The following is a 22,024-nucleotide window of genomic DNA, read 5'->3' as shown; positions in this document are numbered from 1 at the left end:
TGTAATTAATGGGTTGTTCTTGTATGTGTATAAATATATTTTAAAAGCTGGGGGGGGGGAAATGGGGAGTAGGAAAACTAGACGTTTTAAATTGGACAAAAACAAACAGGGTAAAACCCAGAAAAAAGCTAGCGATAATTAAGTGTACAATCCTGTGTACCCTTAAGTATGACTAAGTCCCATTCAACTCAGTAGGATTTACTTCTGAGTCAAGCTGTATAGACTTGGGCTCTGTGTCTCAATGGAATCAAGGAAACTTACAGTGCAATCCTATCTATGTCAGAAGTAAGCCCTATCAAAATCAGAGACACTTACTCCCAGGTAAGCGCTTATAGAATTGTGGCACAAAACTAAATACTCCCATCATTATTAATGCATATATGACTTCCTGCCAGGACAGGCTTCTGGGTGGTTTACAAAATACTTTTTTAAAAAAACCCATTTACACAAAGTTCCATTTTACTTGTAAATAAGTCCCACTGTTTGGATGTACACTCAGAAATAAGTTCCACTGTATCCACTGTGACTTACTCCCAGGTAAGTCGTCACAGGATTAAATCTTTAGGTTTGATTAATTTTAAGTGATTGTGCCCAGCTTGTGTCTCCATATATTTTTTTACTTCCAGCAAAAGAGTGTCTATTTCACAACTTATGTTTCCTTTTCGGTCTTTCAGAAATATACATCTAAATAACATACTTGTAAAATGCTCTAAATATTCTTAAAACCATGACATGAGCAACGTGACAGAGATTGTTCTTGTTGAAATGTATACCCAGAAAGAGATCAGGGTCTGAATGGGAGCTGCATGTAGTGGTTTGAGCCCATCCATGCACCTCCCCTGTGCACGATCATTTCATACAATACTAAGGTTAGCAAAAGAAGAAACCCCAAAATGCTGGAAGTTAATGCATTTGGAAGGCAAGCAGCAGTAGAAATCAGAAAGATTGGCACCAGCAAACTATAGTTCTTTTTCTTAAATGGTATTATCAAAATGTGGGTTTTGTGCTTGACTTTGGCAGAGGGTTTCTAAAGCAAGCGCATGAGCACACAAAAGCCTTGCCCTTCCTAACCAGCCTCATTTCAATCAGTGGGAGTTTGCCCATCCATTGCCATGAGCTCCCAGAGGGGCTCCAGAGACCCATTTGGGTTGGGAACTGAAACGCTGCTGCAGAGTCTTTAATTTTATTAATCTTTTAAAGCCCACCGCTTTTGAACAAATGCCCATTTAAAGCAGTTTTGCATAATTACACGTTTCAGTCGCATTTGAGTTGATTCTTAATTTTTATTATTATTATTATCTTGGGTTGCGTGGAAGTGCTCAATTTGCTGAAACTGAGTCCGGCCTCTCTCTGTCTTGAGTTCTCCCCCCCCCCCCGAGACGCTTTTGGAATTCTCTGCCTTGCCACAAGAAGCTTTGGTCACGCAGAACTGTGCCAGCTCCCAGGACTGGTGAGTAAATCATTCTAGCATCTTTCAAATGCTTTCCCTCTGGCTGTTTCTCTGCTGCATTTGTCCCAGAATATCTAGAAGTTGCTCCAGTGCAGGGTATATGCTTCTTTATTTGATGTGTTTCCTTTCGTTATGATCACACAGGGCTGGCCCTGCAGTGTGGCAAGGTGAAGCAGGCTGCTTTGGGGGTGAAATTGAGGGGGCACAGCTGAAAGCAGGAATCGATGACTGAACAGGGCAGCAAGATTTTTCAAAGTGTTTGTCCGAGCATGAGGTGTATGTGTGTGTGTGCGCCAGCCATTTGGTGACTTGGTGCAGGCAGCAAAATGCTTTGGACTGGTCATGTAATCACTTCACTTATTCCATTTGCAGAGCCACACAAAACACTGCAAAGCCAGTTCACTTATTCCATTTGCAGAGCCACACAAAACACTGCAAAGCCAGCTTCATCAGATTGCCTGTCCTGAATTTTGCTTGGGAATCCACCTGAAGGTATTGTAACAGAGCTGCTTCACACATCACAGATACAAACCTGCCCAAATTAAGCACTTTTATAATACACTGAGACCGTGTTCATACTGTACACTTAAAGCACCCCCAAAGAATCCCAGAAACTGTAGTTTACCCCTTAAAGGTAAGGGTAAAGGGAGCCCTGACTGTTGGGTCCAGTCGTGCCCGACTCTGGGGTTGCAGCGCTCATCTCGCTTTATTGGCCGAGGGAGCCGACGTACAGCTTCCGGGTCATGTGGCCAGCATGACTAAGCTGCTTCTGGCAAACCAGAGCAGCACATGGAAACTTCGTTTACCTTCTCACCATCTACTTGCACTTTGACGTGCTTTCGAACTGCTAGGTTGGCAGGAGCAGGGACCAAGCAACGGGAGCTCACCCTGTCATGGGGATTCGAACCACCGACCTTCTGATCGGCAAGTCCTAGGCTCTGTGGTTTAACCCACAGTGCCACCCGCGTCCCCCTTGCAGAGCTACAATTCCCAGCAATCTTAACAAACTACAGTTCCCAGGGTTCTTTGGGGGAAGCCATGTGCTTTATATGTATTGAGTGTACATGGAGGTTGATGAGAGAGTTATGCACCTGCTTAAATCTCTCTCTTTGAAATCAGAGGGACCTAACTTTGGCTGGATTGAGCCCTACACTTCAGATGTGCATGTGAAATGTTTGTTTCCTCTCGAGAAAGTTAAATGGGAACATGCAGAAATATGTACGTAGGCACACCAGTGAGACCACAGCTCAAAGCTTTGGCCACAGCTCAAAGCTTTATGCACATCCAGTGGCAACCACTGGGTAATGTGAGAAGGGCCCTGTCAGCTTATTGAGACCCGTACATGGATACTGTATACATGAAGGATCAACGTGAGGGCAGCACAAAACAAATGAATAGTTAAATCAGAGTGTTTGTATCACACTTGCACACATGCTTCTCACATGAGATTCTTTCCATAAGTTGCAGCCTTAGACCTCCAAGTAAATTCAACATTGCAAATGGAGACTCTGTGGGTTGAAGATCCCAGTCACAATGTTTGTGGGTTCTTTCAATTCTGTATAAACTGGGTGTTCTTGAAGCCATCTGCATATTGTTTGTCAGGTTACTGGTCCCTTACAGTTGTTTTATGCAAGTGACCTAGTTTATGGCAATTGATTCTTGTTGGGTTTGACCACATTCCTTACTGGCTAGTTCAAGTTGCCTTCTCTGGTGAGCTGCTATGGGTCATAAGTGTCTGCTGGATGTAGGAATCATGCATCTCACTGGCTATACACATATGTTCTTGCTTTCTTTTTAACCTGGGTTGTTGTTCCCTTGCTCTCTGTCTCAGCCCTGCATCTCATCCCTTGTCAACTCCTGCTTGTCTTAGCTGTATGAGAACTAACCTCTGGGACCCTCCTTTCTGGAGAACCTTCTTACGTCTCCTTGTCTTGTCCTGATGCCTCTAAAGCTTCAACCCTGGGAGCCCATCTTGAACTCTGGAATTTTACCAGGAAAGGTAAGCACTAGAAATCATTAATTTAGTAAGTTGTTATAGACTGTTCCCATTATGGCCAGTTTGACACCTTGTCTCGTCTTGTACATCACTCCAGAATCTGAAAATGATTCTGATTTTTAGTCTTCTTCCTTGAAAAGTCTTGATATGCCTTGCTGGCTTAGAGCAAAGAAATGATACTTGCAAGATAAGAAAACCTTAAAGTCTCATGCCTTCTTTCTCACTAGTGTGAGGGGAAATATTGTGCAGTAGAATATCACTGCCTAAGCAGGGGTGCAGAAGTGATGGTTTGCAGGCCAAATTTGGCCCCTGGTGCATTTCCTACTAGCTCTCACTTGAAACCACTGCTCAGCTGTTTCCTGAACAGCTGGAGGAGGGAAATTGTGTGGAATGGAGAAAAACTTCCCCTCCTCATGCTCTCTCTCTCTTTCTCCCGCCCCTGACTCTTCCATCCTCTTTAGATTAAAGAGTGCTTTGGGTGACTTCCTGTTACTTTTCACTCTCCAGATCATCCTGCCCTGCCCTTTTAGCACCCGTGAGTAAAACTAGGCCAACCTGCTGCTCTTTTGGGGCCTAACTTTATCATTTGGTGACTGGGGTTTCTTGGGGTCCTCCCGAAAGGTTATATGATGTGGACCTGTGCACACCCTTCTTGCTATTAAAGGTCACTTTAGGACAGTCCATCATTACTTATTCTCTTCAGTGTTATACTGAACATCCTGGCAAGGCATTTGGCTTGGCCAGAATTTTGATCTGTTCAAGGACAAACAATGAAACTATTGAACCAAAGCATTATTTATTCAGGAATGTATAATATAGCATCACACATGCCCAAATAAACGTGTCCCTGCAGTCTGACTGGTACCCTGATACCTCCTATGATTAATGAGGAATTAGTTCACAGGGGCATAGAAGATATTAGAGAGCAAAGAACTATTCCTAATCTGGCAGAGATTGTCTGCGACATGCCCATCAAATGGTCAGTGAACAAAAATGAATGACAATGACAATTGCTTTTCTCTCCTGAGCCAACCCAGCAAGGGAAGATTGACCTTTGGAGAGCAAATGACATATCACAACCCTTTGTATTTGTTCAGAATTTATACTGTACCCTTTGCTGTGATCACTCCCACCACTTCTGAAATTCTCATGAACGGTGGACATTTGGGAAAGGCATGAAGTCTGAGGCTGCCCCACCAGTAGAGGTTTCATCCAGAAAATCAAAACAGTATTGGCATCCTTATTGATTCAAGTGCTTCTTAAGGGAAATCTTAGATGTATGCATTTCACAAACAAGGGATAGAATAGGTTGAAATGGTTTCAAAAAATACATAGGAGGCAAAGGAAGGCAGCACTTTGTGATCATAAGAAGGTTTTACTGTCAAGATGCTTGTTTGTTTTTAATATCAGGAATGATTTTTTTATTTTGCAAAATGTAAGAGCTAGTGACTGTTTGTCATGGAGCCAGGGAGGGGGAGTAACTTGCTTCCTAAACGCTACAGCATCCCAGTTGTCAGTTGCCAGGCTGATTTTTTTTTGTTTTGTTTCTTTTCTTTTTAATCTGGTTTCATTGATAATGCTGTTTTGCTGTATTTTGTTATGGTTTTGACTGTAAGCCATGGTGAAAGGACCTTGCATAAAAATATTTTAAATAAAGGAGGTACTAGTGCCAATGGAGAACCTGGATTTTTGCACCCTGGTTATAGCAGCAGTAGCAGTTGTTATTAGCCCACGAAGTAAACTTGTACATGTGTGTGGATGAGAAAAGGAAGGAAAACAGAGGACAGAGCTCCCGGCCCCTGAGTTCCTCATCCAATGAGCGAGGGGACCCTGCAGAGGCCGGTCCTGCTTCTGAGAGCTCTCAGGATCTGGCACCAGCATACAGTTCCTTTACCTGATCCATGGAGTCTGGTGTCAAGGCTTCCTCAGTGTTCCCTCATCTTCCATGAGTAGTTCAGGACTGGAAGGTGTGGTGCGAGCTTCTACTCTCTTCTCTCCAGTCCCAGTGCCATTGCAGGAGTTTGTCTTGGGACAGCGGAGGGCAAACGACTTTCAGCCTCTGAATCCATGACAATGTTGATGAGCTTTTGAGATTTCAGAATCCATCCTATGGTGCTTGACAGGCCTCTTGCTTCCCTTCAGCCATATCATCTTTGACATCTGGTGACGGAGGATGGTGCCTGATTGCTGCTCTCTGTTGACAGGGATTTTGAAATGATAGCTCATGGGTACAAGCCTGGTTCCACAGCAACAGGCGTGGGGGGCAGTGGGGGTTGATCTGTTCCTTGCTTTTATTCATCAGGGGAGTCTACTATGAATAGAGAGCCTCACCATGCCAATGTTTTCTCATTCCTCATTTCTGCATCCTCGGAGAGTGGTGGTGCTAGGAACACGAGATGTGCTAAGTCAACGTTTTATCGAACACGGGGACCCTTTCTACAGATTTCAACTCCCCTCACCCTGCAGCATTTGCAGCTGCTTCACTTTGCCTAATGTTAGGGCTAGCCCTGTGTACTTGTGCTATCGGGTACATGCAATCTTCCCTTGGGTGCAGTTCTCTGCATGTAGGATGGCCATTGATGGGGAACATGCGTTAGTGATGAAGGGCACCCACAAATGGGCAAGGGAGGGGAGTATGTGAGAGGGAACTGGATTATTCTTCCAAGTGATCAATCATTTGAACAAAAGCTTCATTAACAGTGAAATCATTATATGTATCTAGTCAGAAGTAAACCCCTTTGCATCCAGTCAGACTTACCGTATTTCTTTAAGACACTTATATGGGTTACAGCAGAATTATGGAATTGATTGTTAAAATATTATTGAAGTTTTGATTGCAGGTTTTTTCTGCAGCTTTAAAATTTTTTTAGAAATGAGATTTCAAGTATTGTAATGAAAGCAATGTTAGCGCAGAAGACCAACTTCAGAAGAATACATGATTTATGTTACTGTGTCTGTCTTTGCACCTGCCTATCCCCGAAGCTATTCAAGTTTTTCTTATTCAGATTTGGTTTCCAAAATAATCCAAACTGGTAATAACCTCACCACAATTAAATCCAACAGCCTCTGGCCAAGCTAATCTGATTGTCAGTAGTAACATCTAAATTAGCCAAAAATAATTACAGAAACAAGATTCAAAATCAGGGAGAGAAATGGAAGCATTAATTGGGCACATGCGAGGAGGCAAATGTTTCTGAGCAAACGTCCTGTAGAATGGGAACATTTTAGTGGTGCATTTTCTGGGCTGGCTTCTTGAACAAACCTGTTTCCAATGGTATAGGTTTTGCTTTGTTTGATAAATGGCCTTTTGCTCAGCTGAATTTGCATGGTCACATTGGCAAAGTGAGCAGTAGGGGCCTTTGTGTGGAATGTCAGATAGTTTTTGTTCTCCAGATGTGCTCAGCGACAGCCAACGTATACTTGATCTCATTTTTGTGGGTTGCCTAGACAGGAAAACATGACGAATTGTAGGCTATATTTTTCCTCTTTTTGTCAGGGCGCTGAAATGGCAAGGCAGCTCTCCCTGTAGACCCGTGAGTAGTTGCTAGAGGAGGTATAATAATGATCTCCGTCTTAACTAAGGCTTTGATTATTCCAGAACTGGAATCACCAACCTTTTTGGGCTCTTGGACCCATTTGCAAACCAGAGAAACTGTTGTCGACAGGCATCCTCAACAACCAATCATTTCCCCAAACCTATTTGATTGGCTACAAGGCGAAGGAAGGGGGAGGGGACCCTGTGAGCACCAGGGAAGGTCTCTTGGGGGAACATCTGTACTCAAGGGCTCCATGTTGGTGACGCCTGCTCTAGAACATGGAGAGGGACTTTTCTTACCTGTAGCCCAATCAATATAACTGGAGATGATGTCTGCCCTTCTACTTGTATTGATTGATGGAGATAGGGAACAATGGAGTGATGTTTTTTGGCAGAGCCTGTTGGTGTATTCTTCATTTGAGGATGTCAAAGCATGCATTTGCAGGGAAAGAGCCAAAGCTTAGTGGTATAATATGTGCCTTGCAATTAGGAAGCTCCAGGTTCACTCCCTAGTATTTTGAGATTGGATCTCAGGTAGCAGGACTGAGTTACTGAGACCCAGTTACTGAGTTACTGAGACCCAGACAGCTACTGCACTCAGATTAGATTGCACTGCACTCAATGAACCAATGGTTTGACTCAGTCTAAGGCAGCTTAATTTTATTTATACCCCTCCTTTCTTTCAACATGGGACTTGTCTGACCTGAGACAGTGTACAGGGGGTTCCTGGGTGGCTGCCCATACAGGCACTGAGCGGTTCAGTGGTAGCCTCATGTACCTTCAGACCATACACTAGGACAATATGTTTTCTGCTTTCCTCTTCTGTAGTTTCTGTTCATTTAATGCATTTCTCAATGTTTAAGTCAGATTGTAAAAGAGAGACAGGCGAGGAGAAGGCCAGGGAGGGTAAAAGTGAGCAAATCATTTTGAAGTTCCATGATTGTTAAAATTGTCACCGGGACTTGGTGGTTATCAGAACTGGCCCAAACCGGAGCAGCAGTCCTCCAAGTAATTCTGGCAACTAAGGCAGAGAATCCCAAAGGGGAATTTTGAATGAAACTTATGGCATAGCTCAGTGTGTGTGTGCCTTTTCCAGTGAGTAGGTATGCTGTCAAGTATCAAAAGAAGATTATTACCTTGGACTTCATATGTATTAGAGAGACTCTTTGTTTGTTGATAGCAATCAATACAATGTCAGGGATGTCTGGCTCTGAGGTTCACTAGAAAAGAGGAAGGAAAAAGGAGTGATATTTGTCGTACTATTCCAAATCACTGAGATGTTAATGGTTTTATTGCCCTCTTGGGAATAAATCTACACAGATAATAACTAACATTGCTAACAAATTTCTGCCCTTTCAATGACACACAGAACCATCTCTGTGTGGCAAATGCCTTGCTAAGCCCAAGTTTATGTAACTGAAGTGCTCATGCACTTTTCCCCTGTTTCCCCAACCTCTTCTTCTGTTCCCTCACTTGTGTTGAATTTTAGACTGTAAATAAAAATGAACTGGCATTTTTTTTTAAGAGTGTAAACTCCTCAGGGCAGTGATGTGTCTTTTTGTAAGACACACCTGTAAAGTGTGCACCCGTTAATGGCTTTCTGCTGCTGCTATTGTTGTGATGGCGGATCCAAAGTTCCCATGTGTGGAACTCTGCTCTGGGAGGGAGAAGCAATATTTGCTGCTTCTGCCTTCTTCCTGCAGCCCCTGGACCTCCCTCAAAATCTCCTCTGGAGAACTGGAGGATTCTCCAAAAACCGTGTGGGAGGAGTTGTGTCGGTGGTTGCGCAGGAGGGAAGCAAATCAAATGAAAATGGCTACCTTCTCCTTCCACCAGTGGCAGCCCTCACTAGATCCCAGTCCCTTCCGTGAATGGAAGAAAGGACATTTGCAGAAGGACAGTTCTGGATCCAGCCCATCGCCCCCACTATGAGCAGCAGCAATACTAGCGTAGGAAGAAATGATCACCATCTTAACCACCCCTTCACATGATTTTCCCTCTCTTAAAAAGCGAAACAAAAAACAACAACAGTCACACACCAGCCTTAATATATAGAAGTCCCCACATTTATGATTCAATATCCTTGCAGCAGTTTTGTGAAGCAATCCCTGAACTTGATGGTTCCCAGATTGGCACAGTGGCTCCCCACACAGGAGCCTTCATCGGCTTGGTCTTTCCACAACTGTTCTGCCCCCCAACCTGAGGTGCACAAGAAGAATCAGAAAGCAAACAAATGCCATCTTTACAGAGAGTGAGATTCCGCCCCCCCAAGTTGACCGGTCTCTCTCAATTCCTCACTCCATTAACTAGCAACACTTTAAGGCAATTATATTACATCAAAGGGTGATTTTATTATGGAAAGTAATTACAAGGAACAAGAAGGAGGAAAAGAAAGCAAGAGGCTTGAGTTGGCCAGCCTCCTCAGCAGTTTATAGCACCTACTCTGTACTTCCATTCCAGGCGAAATGGTCATCTGTTCCCTACAAATCTTTGGACTGATTCCATCTGGGACTTCACCATTGATTTAGGACATTTCCACTGCCAAGAACAGAAAAGCCTGCTGGATCAGGCCAATGGCCCATCTAGTCCAGCATCTCAACAAACAGGTTGAGAGCCAGTGTGGTGTAGTGGTTAAGAGCAGTAGACTCATAATCTGGTGAACCGGGTTCGCGTCTCCGCTCCTCCACATGCAGTTGCTGGGTGACCTTGGGCTAGTCACACTTTTCTGAAGTCTCTCAGCCCCACTCACCTCACAGAGTGTTTGTTGCGGGGGAGGAAGGGAAAGGAGATTGTGAGCTGCTTTGAGACTCCTTTGGGTAGTGATAAAGCGGGATATCAAATCCAAACTCTTCTTCTTCATCATCATCCTGTTCTCACAGTGGCCCACCAGATGCCTGTGGAAACCCTACAAGCAGGATTTGAGCATAAGAGGACTCTCCTCCTGTGGTTTCCAGCAACTGGTATTCAGAAACAATGCTGTCTGCAGCTGTGAAGGCACAGCATAGCTGTCATGGTCTATAATCATCTACCAGCTCTCTCCTCCACAAACTTCTCTTTTATTATTATTTATTAAATTTGTATAAGCCTCTTTAAAAAAGCAGTTTTGCTGTGGGATTCTGTCACATACTGGCAAATTCAAGATACACAATTAGACTTGATCTGGTGGTCTTATCCAAGAAACCTCCTTCCCCCCACATATTAAACTTTTTGCAAAAGGGAAAGGGATGAGCAAATGGTGCTGTGAAGTGTGGGATGAGACTGGCTCGACACAAAATTGTCTAACCTCCTCACAAACTAATCAGGAGGAATACTCACAAAACTGCCAATGTCATCTAATAATGTCCTTTCAGGATGAACGCTCAACAAAAAGGTTGTCAGGAAGCACACTTTAGTTTGTCCAATTTACCTTTTCTGAGGGGAACAAAAGGCAATGTTACTCTCTTTTCTCACTCTGAATACCAAATGGGAACTGAGATTTCTTGGAGAGATACAGTTTAATTGCAGAGCTGGGGATAATTTCCTGGTTTGTTAATACTTTTTCAGGGAGTTTGGGAGCCGGGACACTTTGGGGACCTCTCATTATGATATCACTGCAGGGCCTGGATGTTCTCCCTTTACAGAACGATGAATGTGGATGAATTAAAGTTGAAGCCCACCAAATAAATAGAATGCCCAAATGGGATTTCACCCAATGTTGGTCACTGCTCTATCTCAGAGATGGGGAACCTTTGGCTCTCCAGATGTGTGTGGACCATGTCTCCCAGCATCCCTGACCATTGGCCACGTTATGGGAGTTGAGAGCTCATGCCCTGCCTGCTGGCTTCTCATAGGCATCTGGTTGGCCCACTTTGGACCGCATGCTGAGCTAGATAGGCCTTTGGTCTGATGCAGAAGTGCTCTTCTTAAAGCAGGAGGAGTAGACTGGAATGCGCTGCCCCCTAGATGTGGTATTTCACAGAGATGGAAAGACAACTGCCTGAGAGGGGTGATTATTGGGTTGTTGTTTTTATTTTGATTATGCATTTTGTGGTTTTATTTATTGATTTTATTCTGTGAACTGCCCTGAGACCTCTGGGTATAGGGCGGTATATAAATTCATAAACAAACAAACAAATAAATAAACTTTGGGAGTCAAAACTGCATTAACGTAAAATGGAATACGACAAGCCCTTGGGGAAGTTTGAAAAGCAGGCTCATCAGTCTGAGAGACCCTAACCTAGACAAATGGCTGTGACAATTGAGTCCCATTTCTCTCTCTTTTTAACTTCCTCAGTGATCAGATGCAGATTCTGAGAGAGCAGTGAGGACAACCATGGCCTCAAGCTGAGGACATTTCTAATTTTGCTGACCTTCATTTTTTGCTACATGATCTATCTTCAGGATGGCTTTTTGTCCCTTGTGTGAACATATGTGGACTTCTTCAGTGATAACAATTCAGCCTGTTTCTTCTGTTATAAAGGATCAGGGTGGGCGATGGTAATAATGCTCTTTTTCTTGCCAAGCGGGTGGAATGTATCCTCTCTCCCTCTTCCACAGTTTGGAAATAATTGCAAGCGTATTCTTTCATTGAATTGGATGTAGCAGATATTCTCCCCCAGTCATTTTATTTGAGGGCAAACAAAGAATTGTACAGGCTGCCTTGCTCCTATCACTGCTGGGGAATGCTCCAGTCACACAACCTCAGTGCACAAGTGGAGCATGCTGCAGCACAGAAAATACTGGGCCAGCCCATGCTCATGAGAAGGTCTAAGTGGTCAGTGCATCTGGCTGTGAGGTGGGTTTGGCTGAGAGGCAGCGACTGGCCCAAGGTCACCCAGTGAGCTTCATGGCCAAGTGGGATTTTGAACCCTGGTCTCCCAGGTCCTTTTCTGACACTTACCACTACACAACCCTGTTGCCAATAGGGCTTCACAGCTGCAGATCATAATGGGCACAATATTTGGTCCATACTCCAAATGCCTGGTGGCAAATGATTGGCATAGCTAGGCGATGGTTCTATAGTTTTATCTCCTTTTCTTCAGTTGCTTCATGTTACTGGCAGCTGTCTCAGCCTCACATTTCTTCTTTCCACATCATTCCATTACATACCCGAAAGATGCAAGTGCTAACTTGATGATAGAAGGAATCATCTCCCTTTCCAGAATAAGAACTTGATAGGATGCAGTTTGGGAAGAGTGTTTGTGTGTGTGAGAGAGGGAGGGGGGAGCTCACAAGAGCCTCAGACAGCAGGGCCAATGGTCATAGATGATGGGAATTGGAATCTAACAACTTCTGAAGAGCTACAATGTGTTTTGATTTCCAATACTGCTGAATGCCACCTGATTGCTTTGTAGATCATTTATAATCAGGGCTTTTCCTCCAGCCAGAACTGACTGGAACTCAGTTCTGGCCCCATTGCCATTATAAGAGAACAAGGGAGACGTTCATGGTGATTTCCGGCACCTCTTTTTCTAGAAAAATGGCACTGTTTATAATACTTCATCCAAGGCTTATAGTACACTTATATTTCAAGTGTGTTTAATTAAAACGAGGAAGGCTTTCAAACTAACTGCGCTTAGCATTGGGACATCAGAGCATGTTAACTGTAGATTAATAAATTGACCCCAGATAACATAACTCTGCTTCATCCACTCTCTTAACCCCAGAGCTTAAGCAGTCTTTTCATCTCTGTGTCATCAAAATTTATACAAAGCAGGAATCAAATGCAAATCCTCAGGAAGCTGGAACTTTCTCTGGAAACTGCTGGAAAATGTTTTCAGTCTTAAATGGAGGGAAGTTAAAGAGATGTTCATAGACAAGAATACTAGCAGCGCTGTGCTGAAATCTGTCCTCTGTTTTCTCAGTTTTTAAAATTCCACTGCAAAAAAACAACTTCCATTTCCCTGCCTCTTTCACAGGGCACTTTAGAATTCCTTTAGGATTTTGGTGAGTGTTGGGTTGGGCCTACTTTATTCTTGTGAAGTGGCTGTGGGGTGTGTGTCTGTTTTTCTCCCCACACCCACACCCCATGGATTGATCATATTTGGGCTTTACTGAACATACAACATTTCATGGCATCTATACAGTTCAGTTGAAAAGATCGGTTGATTGGCAGGTAGGGCTGAATGGAGACTTAATTCAGTAGGATTCCTCCCTCTATTAAGGTGTTGGCACCATCTTGTTGGCCAAAGTTATGTTCACAGGGCAGGTTCACATGGGAGTTTTTCTATTCATGGAACATTTTTCTGAGCCCTCTGCAGCCTCCCTGGCTGCCAGGGCTTCCTAATCTGAATATGCCCCATGGGAGAAGTTACTTAATGATGTCTTCCCCCAAGCTTTGTTTGAAGCCTGGGAGGCCTTCCCCAAGCACCAGAGATCAGTGGAGTCACTGATTTTATTTTTAATGGAAGTCCAGACCACTTGAGCATACAAACCACTGATCATTGGGTCTTACGAAGCCCCTTGCTAAGAGCTGTTCATTGAGTATATGTTGTTACACCCACTATGTATTCCCAATGGACCAAATTATATGTGTAAGCAGCCTTCAAACAATATATATATATAAAAGTGCAGCAGGGTTAAACTTTTTTTGTGAGGGATGTGGTGGAATACAATGACAACAAAGCAGTAATATCAATCAAAAAGGGGATCTTGAAAATCAGCCCATGATTTAGTCCCCCTTTGTCCTGTACTTTTGGGGGAAACAGTTTTATGCACCCCAGTTTGTAGGATACTTCAACCGTACACATGCAATCAGTAATATTATCTGCCTTTTTGCTTCCATACACCTCATGAGCTAAAGACATCCTGTAGTAACATCTCATTAACAGATGCCTTATTAATATTGATGGTTTCTGCAGTTTAACTTTCTGTGGCAAGGTGGACCCCCACAGCTTTTCCTTTTCCTCTAAAAATAAAACCAAGTGTGCTGAATCTAGCTATGACTGCCTTAGTTGTTGGGTAATGCTCTCATTTAATGGCTTTATTTAGATCCATTTTCTGTATGCAAATCCTTAGGATTTGGCTTTGCAGCAGCCAGTTTAAAGCAGTGTTCATCCAGCCAGCTGCATTTGTTCAAGAACTCTGCATGTCCTGCTTTTTCATCACCTCTCTTACAGGCCTGTGTGTGATGCAGACATTTTGATGGCCCTCTGTTGTTGTTTTTTTGCATTAGCATGCTGGATTCTTACTTCATTAGCGATACAAGCAGCATGTTCATAGCCCACCACACACTGTGCATGTCATCCAGCAATGAATGTCTGATATTCTCTGAAATCATAGTTGATGGCTGGAGTACAAGCCCTGAATTTGGGAAGCTGACATTTTAATGTTGCGGTCTTAAAACTTATCAACAAAGCCTTCAGGTTTTCCTTAAGATCTGTATTTCAAAAACAAAACTGGAATGTTTTAAAATTTCAAAGTTGAATCCTGATTCTCTCCCCCAAATTTGAACTTGTGCAACATTTCAGCTTGTTGACCATACCGCCAGGTCCCAGTGTCATCATGGACAAACAAATCAATGTCCATCGTTGCCCTGGTCATCTGCATGGAGTCTTGTGCCCAGTTTCTTTAAATGAATCAGCAGGTGAGTGGGCTTGGAAAAGTAGGAACCAAGTATAGAAGTGTCTATTTTTTAAAGCGATATTCTTCAAATTGACTGACAAATGTCTAACCATCTAAGAAAATACAGCTATCGAGGGACGAATAGGGTGATGGAGGATTTTCAACTGCTTTCCAGTTTCTTCTAAGTAAGAACTGTTTGACAGTGGAACGGTCTCCCTTGGGAGGTTGTGGACTTTCCTTCCTTGGAGGTTTTTAAGCAGAGGTTGGCTGGCCATCTGTCATGGATGCTTCAGCTGAGATCCCTGTATTGCAGTGGCTCGGAGCAGAAGATCCCTGGGGTTTCTCCAACTCTACAATTCTATGATTCTTCAAGTTTAGAAATGCACATTCCTTTTTTCCTGTACATTTTCCAGTATTTTCTGCTTTTGTTTTTTTTTCCTTTCTGTTTTTGTCTTCAGCTTAAAATAAATGTACCTAGAAAGAGTTCATTCTGCAGAAGAACTGGCTGCTCTCCAAGAGAGGTGGAGCAGCTCTACTCAGTAGCCTGCTCAACTCAAGCAGCTTTGTTAGCAGTCTGCCTATGCTGTAGTTGACTCTCGGTGTGGGATTATCGGATGAAAGGAAAGGTGAGCGGAATCAGTCCCCTCGTTCATCCAGTTCAATACCATCAATACCGGAAGTTGCCAGCCTGTGGCCCTCCAGGCATTGTTGGAATACAACCCCCTCTAGCCCCAGGTAGTATGACCAATGGTCAGCAACATGTGGAGGGTCAGAGGCTAGCAACCCCAGTTAGCAGTGGCTCTCTGGAGAGTTTCAGACAGAAGCTTCATTCCCAGTACTACCTGCAATGGCTGGGGAGTGAAATGGGAGAGAGGGAAATGCTCTGCTGCTGAGCTATAGCCCTTTTCCATCTCTCTGGGCGTCTGCATGCCTGCTTCTATTTACCTGGGTGAGCAGGGCCAGTGGGAAAGAGTCTGGTTTATGGAGAACATATACAGTTGATGTCAGGAGTGGGAGTCAGGAGCAGGCTGGCAATAAATCACACAGAGTCAGTGAAGTTAACCTCTTTAAAGAAGGAAACATGGTCAGCTCAGGAGGCTAAGCCTAGAGAGCACAGCAATTTGTCCTGGTAGATCTTGCCCCAATCAGGAAGTTGTGGAGACTGAAGATCTCTGCCTTCCCAACAGTTGCTTACCGGTAAGTCTCCTCCTCTCCCAGGTTCTTCCCAAGTAATCAGAGACTCCGCCGCTGTGCCTGTCCCTGCTCCCATCTCTTCATACCTCTTCTGGTTCTGGGAGACCAGGGGAGAGGGGAGCTGGTCACAGCAGGAGGGGGAGAACCCTCTGGCTTCTTCATCAGCCTGACTCATCTCTGCCTCTTGGTCCCCCTTTGCAGCCTCTGCTTCTGCCTCTGATTCTGGACTGCTGTCTAGCACATACTCTTCCTGCTCACTATACCCTGTTGCGTCTTCAGCTTCCAACACCTCCTCCTTCCAGTCTGCCCCCTCTTCTCCCCCAACCAGTCATCCCACCACCAATCCCCTAACTCGGAGCCTTCTTCCCTGGGGATTCCCTTGGGGGGAGGTGTTCCCCAGCTGGCACCTCCCACTGCTCCTTGGCATCCGGCCAGTCAATGACAGTTGAGCATGTCTCCCTGTAACCATTATGACAGCAGAAGGGTGATTCTGCATGTATCAAATACATCATTATACACCAAGGTCTCTATTCCCCACTCCGCTTGTCACCTGATGTAGTCCCTGTGGATATGCTAGAGCTCCCATTTGAACTCCAGAGTCCCATTGAGACTCTGGCAACAGTGTTTATGTGCTATTCTAATTCTGGTTTGAGCAGCCTAAGTGCTTTTTAATGCATAGCATTACAGCGAGTGTGCCTTATTCTTTCCCTTGTTGAATGGGTGTCTGGAGGAATGTAATTCCAGTCTCTTGCTTCTGCACATCATTATTTACAAGGCACAGGAACATGACCACACCAAGCATGGAGAGAGCCACTATCAAGCTGTAATTTGGCAACTGGCACGTGTGTGAGTGCAAGGAGCAGATCCATCCTCTTCAGGTTGGATGTATGCACGAGATGGGCTAATACTTTTCTTTATTTCTGTAGAGCAGCAGTGGGGAGCCTGTTTCAGCCCAAGGATCACATTGCCTTCTGAAAAACTTATTTCAGGCATCCGTCCAAATTCGTACGTATATCCGAATCGTGCAGTGCAATGTTCTCCATGCAAACAACATGTACAAAGTTGCGTATTTTTTTTTGGAAAATAAGCATAGAAATCGATGTATTATTGATGTATGATATGGTTGTATGAAATTAACATAGAAGTATGCATAGCATTGGGAGAAATTGCTTGTAAAAACCTTCACACCAGTCAAAACACAGTAATAAACTGTGCTTATTAGGAGAAATTCACATTAAAATGCTGAATAATTTTCATGACAATAAAAATAATAATCCATAAATTGCTGCAGAAATGTGGAGAACTGAATTTAAGGCTGGAAGAAATGAGAAACTGAGAGAAACAAACCTGCCAGGTGTTTCTATCCCTAGTCCGACTGCTGTTCCAAAAGGTGTAGATGCTGCAAGTCCCACCCACCCTGTCAAGCTGTTTCTCCCACATCTTCACTTGCTTCCACCCATCATGAGCTCCTCCTATCTGCTGCATCTCAGCCACTTCCATGGAAGGCCCTCTTATTAGCCATGGTAGCTAAATGGAAATTCAGAGGTGGGCTACCTATGAATAAGCCTTGATTGTGAGGACAAACTAGAATGGAAGACCGTTCTTACCAGTGGGCAATGTGTGGCTGCTGTTGCAAAGGCAAGGCTGGTCATCGTTTGACCCAGCACAACCTTAGGTCCTGATGCAGCTTTCACCAACATGGCGCCCTCCAGATGAAGGGGCAGGGCACCCAATGTGCTGCCCTCCTGTTGTTGCTGGTCTAACTCCCATCAGTCCCAGCCAGTACAGCCCAATGGTCAGGGAGGATGGGAGTCATAGAACCATAGAATGAGCTCCAGGGGCCATCTAGTCCAACCCCCTGCAATGCAGGAATCTCAGCTAAAGCATCCATGACAGGTGGCCATCCAACCTCTGCTTAAAAACCTCCAAGGAAGGAGAGACGACCACCCCTTGTGGGAGTCTGTTCAACTGTTGAACAGCTCTTCGAAAGATTTTCCTGATGTTCAGTCAGAATCTCCTTTCTTGTAACTTGAAGCCATTGGTTCGAGTCCTACCCTCCAGAGCAGGAGAAAGCAAGCTTGTTCCCTCTTCCATGTGACAGCCCCTTAGATATTTAAAGATGGCTATCACATCTCCTCTTAGTCTCCTCTTTTCCAGGCTAAACATACTCAGCTCCTTGCAGTAGCCAGAGGTGGATTTAGGGGTAATACAACCAGTTTGGTTGTACTGGGCGTGGAGCTTTGGGGATGCCACAACTATGATGTAGAATGGAAGACAAGAGGCAGGGTGGGCATCAGATTCTGGCACCCCACAGGGACGCCACTGAAATTTGAGACCTACTGCAGTAGGTATCACTTGCAGGCTGCGCTTGCTGCAATTCTCTCTTCTACACAATTATTGAAAATGTAGGGACTTCTGCATCTGGCTATCCCAATTGGAGACACTTTCCCTGATGTGGATGAATGAATGGTGGACAGGATTGCATGCTACCAACTGGGGATTGCTCCGCATGGCAAGGTGCTCATGTGAAATGTGCGGCTGCACCAGTGTGTACTGCACCAGGACAACAGGCTAGTTCCTTTGCCCCTTATGCCTCAGTAACACCATGTTTCTTGTTACAGGAACACCCTCCCTCTCTGCTTGACTTGGTGGTGGTGGGGGATGCTCTATTGCTCCTAACCCCTACTCCGCTGGAGGAGACACAACAGTATTATGGTGCCATCTCGTGGCCATAGCAAGTAGGGGCATTAACAGCAATGCCGCTTGAGAGAGTCACATAAAAACTGTCTTCCATAACATTGGACGTGTCCGCCTGAAACATGTGGCAGCTGCATCACAAAGGACACATTTCTGACTGATGAAGAGAAACCAAATCTGACAAAAGAGCAACAAGATCTGCTGGGGAACAATTGGTGAAATGTTCATGACAATGAACAAGTTTAATGTTTTTGCAAAGGTGATGTCAATAGCCCGGCGATCTTGTCATCTGCCTGATTAATTGATGTCCTGTTGCTTTAATATTTGTATGCACAAATTTTGAAATGAAAAGATGGATGCATATTCCAATAGAGAGGTGGGATGTTTGCACTTTAGAAGCCTCTACCTCATTACTGCCTTCTGTTGTTGTTTTTTTTCATGCCATGAGGTTGCTGAAGGGGGATTACACTACATTAAATCACATGGCACTCTACATTTTCAATCATCTATTTGCCCAGAAGCAAATAAAACAAATACAGTATAGTGCAGGACATCAGTTTCAGAACTCTGGGCTGGTTCATGAAATATAGCTCTCCAGCGCCGCACCATGCTTGGGACAGCTTTTCTCTGCCCTTATCTCTGAGAATTCCTACTATTGTGGGGATAGTCAGTCTCGTGCGGATTTGGGATTATAGAGGCAAGGCAAATTTTAGCTTTGAGATTTTTTTTAAAAAAGTTTTGGATTGAAAAAATGGCTGCAGCTTTATTCAAATCTCAATGAAAAGGCATGTGGTTATGCAGAGTTCAGTCAAGCAGCAAATATCACATTATGTACCCACTCCTTATAAACAGGCCATCCTGCCTTCCAGACAGGAGCTGCCCATGTTTGCATATCTGTGTCTGCAGTGAGAGTCATAATGGAACGTGCTGTGGCTGGTGGGAAATGGCCTCGGATGTTTTATGACTTCCCATTATTATACCAATAGACATCACCACCACTACAACAAGAATACAATGGTGCTTTTTTTAAATAAAAAAAACACATTTATTTGATTCCCTGCCCCACTTACGGTTCAAAAGTACCACTCAAGGCACCTTTCAAAATTTAATTTTACAAATACAATTGAATTAAAGCATTACTTAACAGTCAACCAAGGAGACAGGATCAGTGGTTAAAAGCCAGCATAAAACTGGAATTCAATTAGGTTTTACTCAGACCCACAGAAATATATAGTCTTAAACATGTTCATTAGTTTCAGTGGGTCTGTTCTAAATAAAACTAGTTGAATACCTCCCATTACCATAAAAGCCTAATAGAATAAAGTGGACATCCAATGAAAAACAATGAGGCAGGGAGTCAACCATACTTTATGGGGCTAAGCGTTCCATAATCTGGGGGCAGTCACTAAGAAGGCTCGCCCCCTCAACCATAGGAGCCAACTCCTAGGGGCCAAGGTTCCTTTGCCCCCCAATAAGATATTTCAGGGAGCCGAGGATCTGCAAAGTGGAAGGTCATTGCTATTCAATTATGCGGGGTGTGGCTTAGCTGGGCCCCCCAATTTTTTTATACAAGTTAGCACCCCTGCCCTCAACCCATTCTAAATGTGCTTCTGCTCTAAGTGGGACTTCTTATCTCAGGGAGTGGACAAATTATATAAAGGAGGCAATATTCTGGATCTAAGTCATGCAAGGCTTTAATGCTCTGAATTGTGTGGCTATTGCAGGAGTAGTGTAACATGGCCCCATGCACCAACATCTATTCTGGACTGGCTGGAATGTCTGGAGAGTTTTCAAAAGTGTGTGTGCTGCAATAATCCAACATGGATGTAATGAAGGTATGTGTTACAATGGCCATATCTAACCTCCTCCGGAATGGGCACAGTTGACAAAGGCATTCCTGGACACAGTGGCCACTGCAGACATGCCAAGCCAAGTCCAGAAGCGATCCCACAGTGTGAACCTCCTTCTGTAAGGGGAGTAATATCCCTTCTAAAATAATGTTGTTCTACAGTCCCCCCTTCCTTATCAGGAGCATCTCTTTCTTATCTGGATGAACCCTTCGTTTGTTAGCCCACTACTACCTCCAAGCATTGATCCAGAACATCAGCACCTTCCTTGGTATTAGAAAAACCAAGAGAGAGAGTTGTGTGCCATTTGCATGTTAGTGAAAATGCACTTTAAATCCTTGGATGATCAATTTCAGTGGTTCCATGCAGATGTTTAATAACAGGGGGGACAAGTTATTGCTACGGACCAGCAGAAAGCTAATGGCCAAAGTGCTTGAGCACAAGTTCCCCAACACAACCTTGTGGAACTAATCTTCAAGGAAGGACCAGAAGTGTAGCAAAACTCTTCCTCCCAATTCCACCCCTGCCAAATAGTCTAGTTGGACAATAGCAGCTGCAATGTTTAACTGGTTAAATTTTAAACTTTTGATCAACTAAAAGGGGGGACCCAGTTAATTGGCTAGCAGGTTTTTTAAATAATAATAATAATCAAAGTTTTAGAAATGGCAGATGGCAAACTTCATCATAAAGAGGTATAGGAATTTAATATAAGTAAATAAATAAATTGCTGCAAGAGGCTTCAACTCTGAAATTATTTAACAAATATGCTCACTCAAATGAGGACTACTGGTCATGGTCACCAGCAAAAGCCAGTTGTCTCCCATTTAGATGTGTACTCTTTTCATATACAGTGGTACCTCGGGTTACATACGCTTCAGGTTACATACGCTTCAGGTTACAGACTCCGCTAACCCAGAAATAGTGCTTCAAGTTAAGAACTTTGCTTCAGGATGAGAACAGAACTTGTGCTCCGGCGGCGCGGCAGCAGCAGGAGGCCCCATTAGCTAAAGTGGTGCTTCAGGTTAAGAACAGTTTCAGGTTAAGTACGGAACTCCGGAACGAATTAAGTACTTAACCCGAGGTACCACTGTATCTTCTTTATTTCACCTTGATAAATAAAGATATACTTCCATAAACATCCATGCATGAGTATTTATGTCACTCCAAGGTGGCTTGATGAAGGAGCCTGTTACCTATGAAAGATCATGCGGTGATTAAACCAGCAGATCTCTAAGATACCAAATACAGACCTCACATGACATAATGCAGGGGTGGGGAACCTCGGGTCTAGTGGTTAAATGTGGCCCTCCAAGTCTCTCTGTGGCCCCCAGAACTCTTGCTAGGCCATGCCCCTTTCCAGGACAACTCTGCTACACACCATTATTGAGTGCTTTTGCCAGGCCTCTCAGATGTGTTCTTGAACTGTGATGATGCCTCTAGCATGCCTAGATGGAGAGAGGGCTGTGCACAAACATGTAAGTTTATACTGTAAGAATCACATCTATTACTCCATTCAGTTTTGCCACCTTTTTTTTTAGCACAGACATGTGGCTCCTGGGATGTTCTCTACGAGAGAAAGTGGACCTTGGGTTGGGATAAAAAAAGTTCCCTACCTCGGTTTTGATGTGATTGCTCAGCTACAGGAAAGCTGAGTGTTCAAAAATCCCACAGTTCTATAGCTGGCTGCAGTGAAATGAGCTGTGGCACGCCTAACCCAGAGCGCTGGTCTGTTTTAAAAAAAATGGCAATGTGAAACCGAAGTA

The 22,024-nt window shown here is 44.0% G+C and overlaps 1 long non-coding RNA gene across 2 annotated transcripts; it reads left to right on the top strand.

The window, feature by feature from the left end:
- On the top strand, positions 1 to 20,986 carry LOC310763713. Of its 2 annotated transcripts, none has more exons than XR_014548771.1 (5): positions 1 to 1,431; positions 1,849 to 1,942; positions 3,282 to 3,449; positions 14,982 to 16,722; positions 18,339 to 20,986. It is a non-coding gene; the product is annotated as an uncharacterized lncRNA (long non-coding RNA). The 2 variants fall into 2 exon arrangements; XR_014548772.1 differs by having other exon boundaries at positions 1 to 1,450; positions 1,869 to 1,942.
- Positions 20,987 to 22,024: the final 1,038 nt, after the last annotated feature.

The sequence above is a fragment of the Podarcis filfolensis genome (assembly GCF_964270895.1).
Source record: "Podarcis filfolensis genome assembly, chromosome: 5".
Classification (NCBI taxonomy): Eukaryota; Metazoa; Chordata; class Lepidosauria; order Squamata; family Lacertidae; genus Podarcis; species Podarcis filfolensis.
Note: the sequence above shows the minus strand (reverse complement) of the source record. Positions and strands in the feature narration are given on the sequence as shown.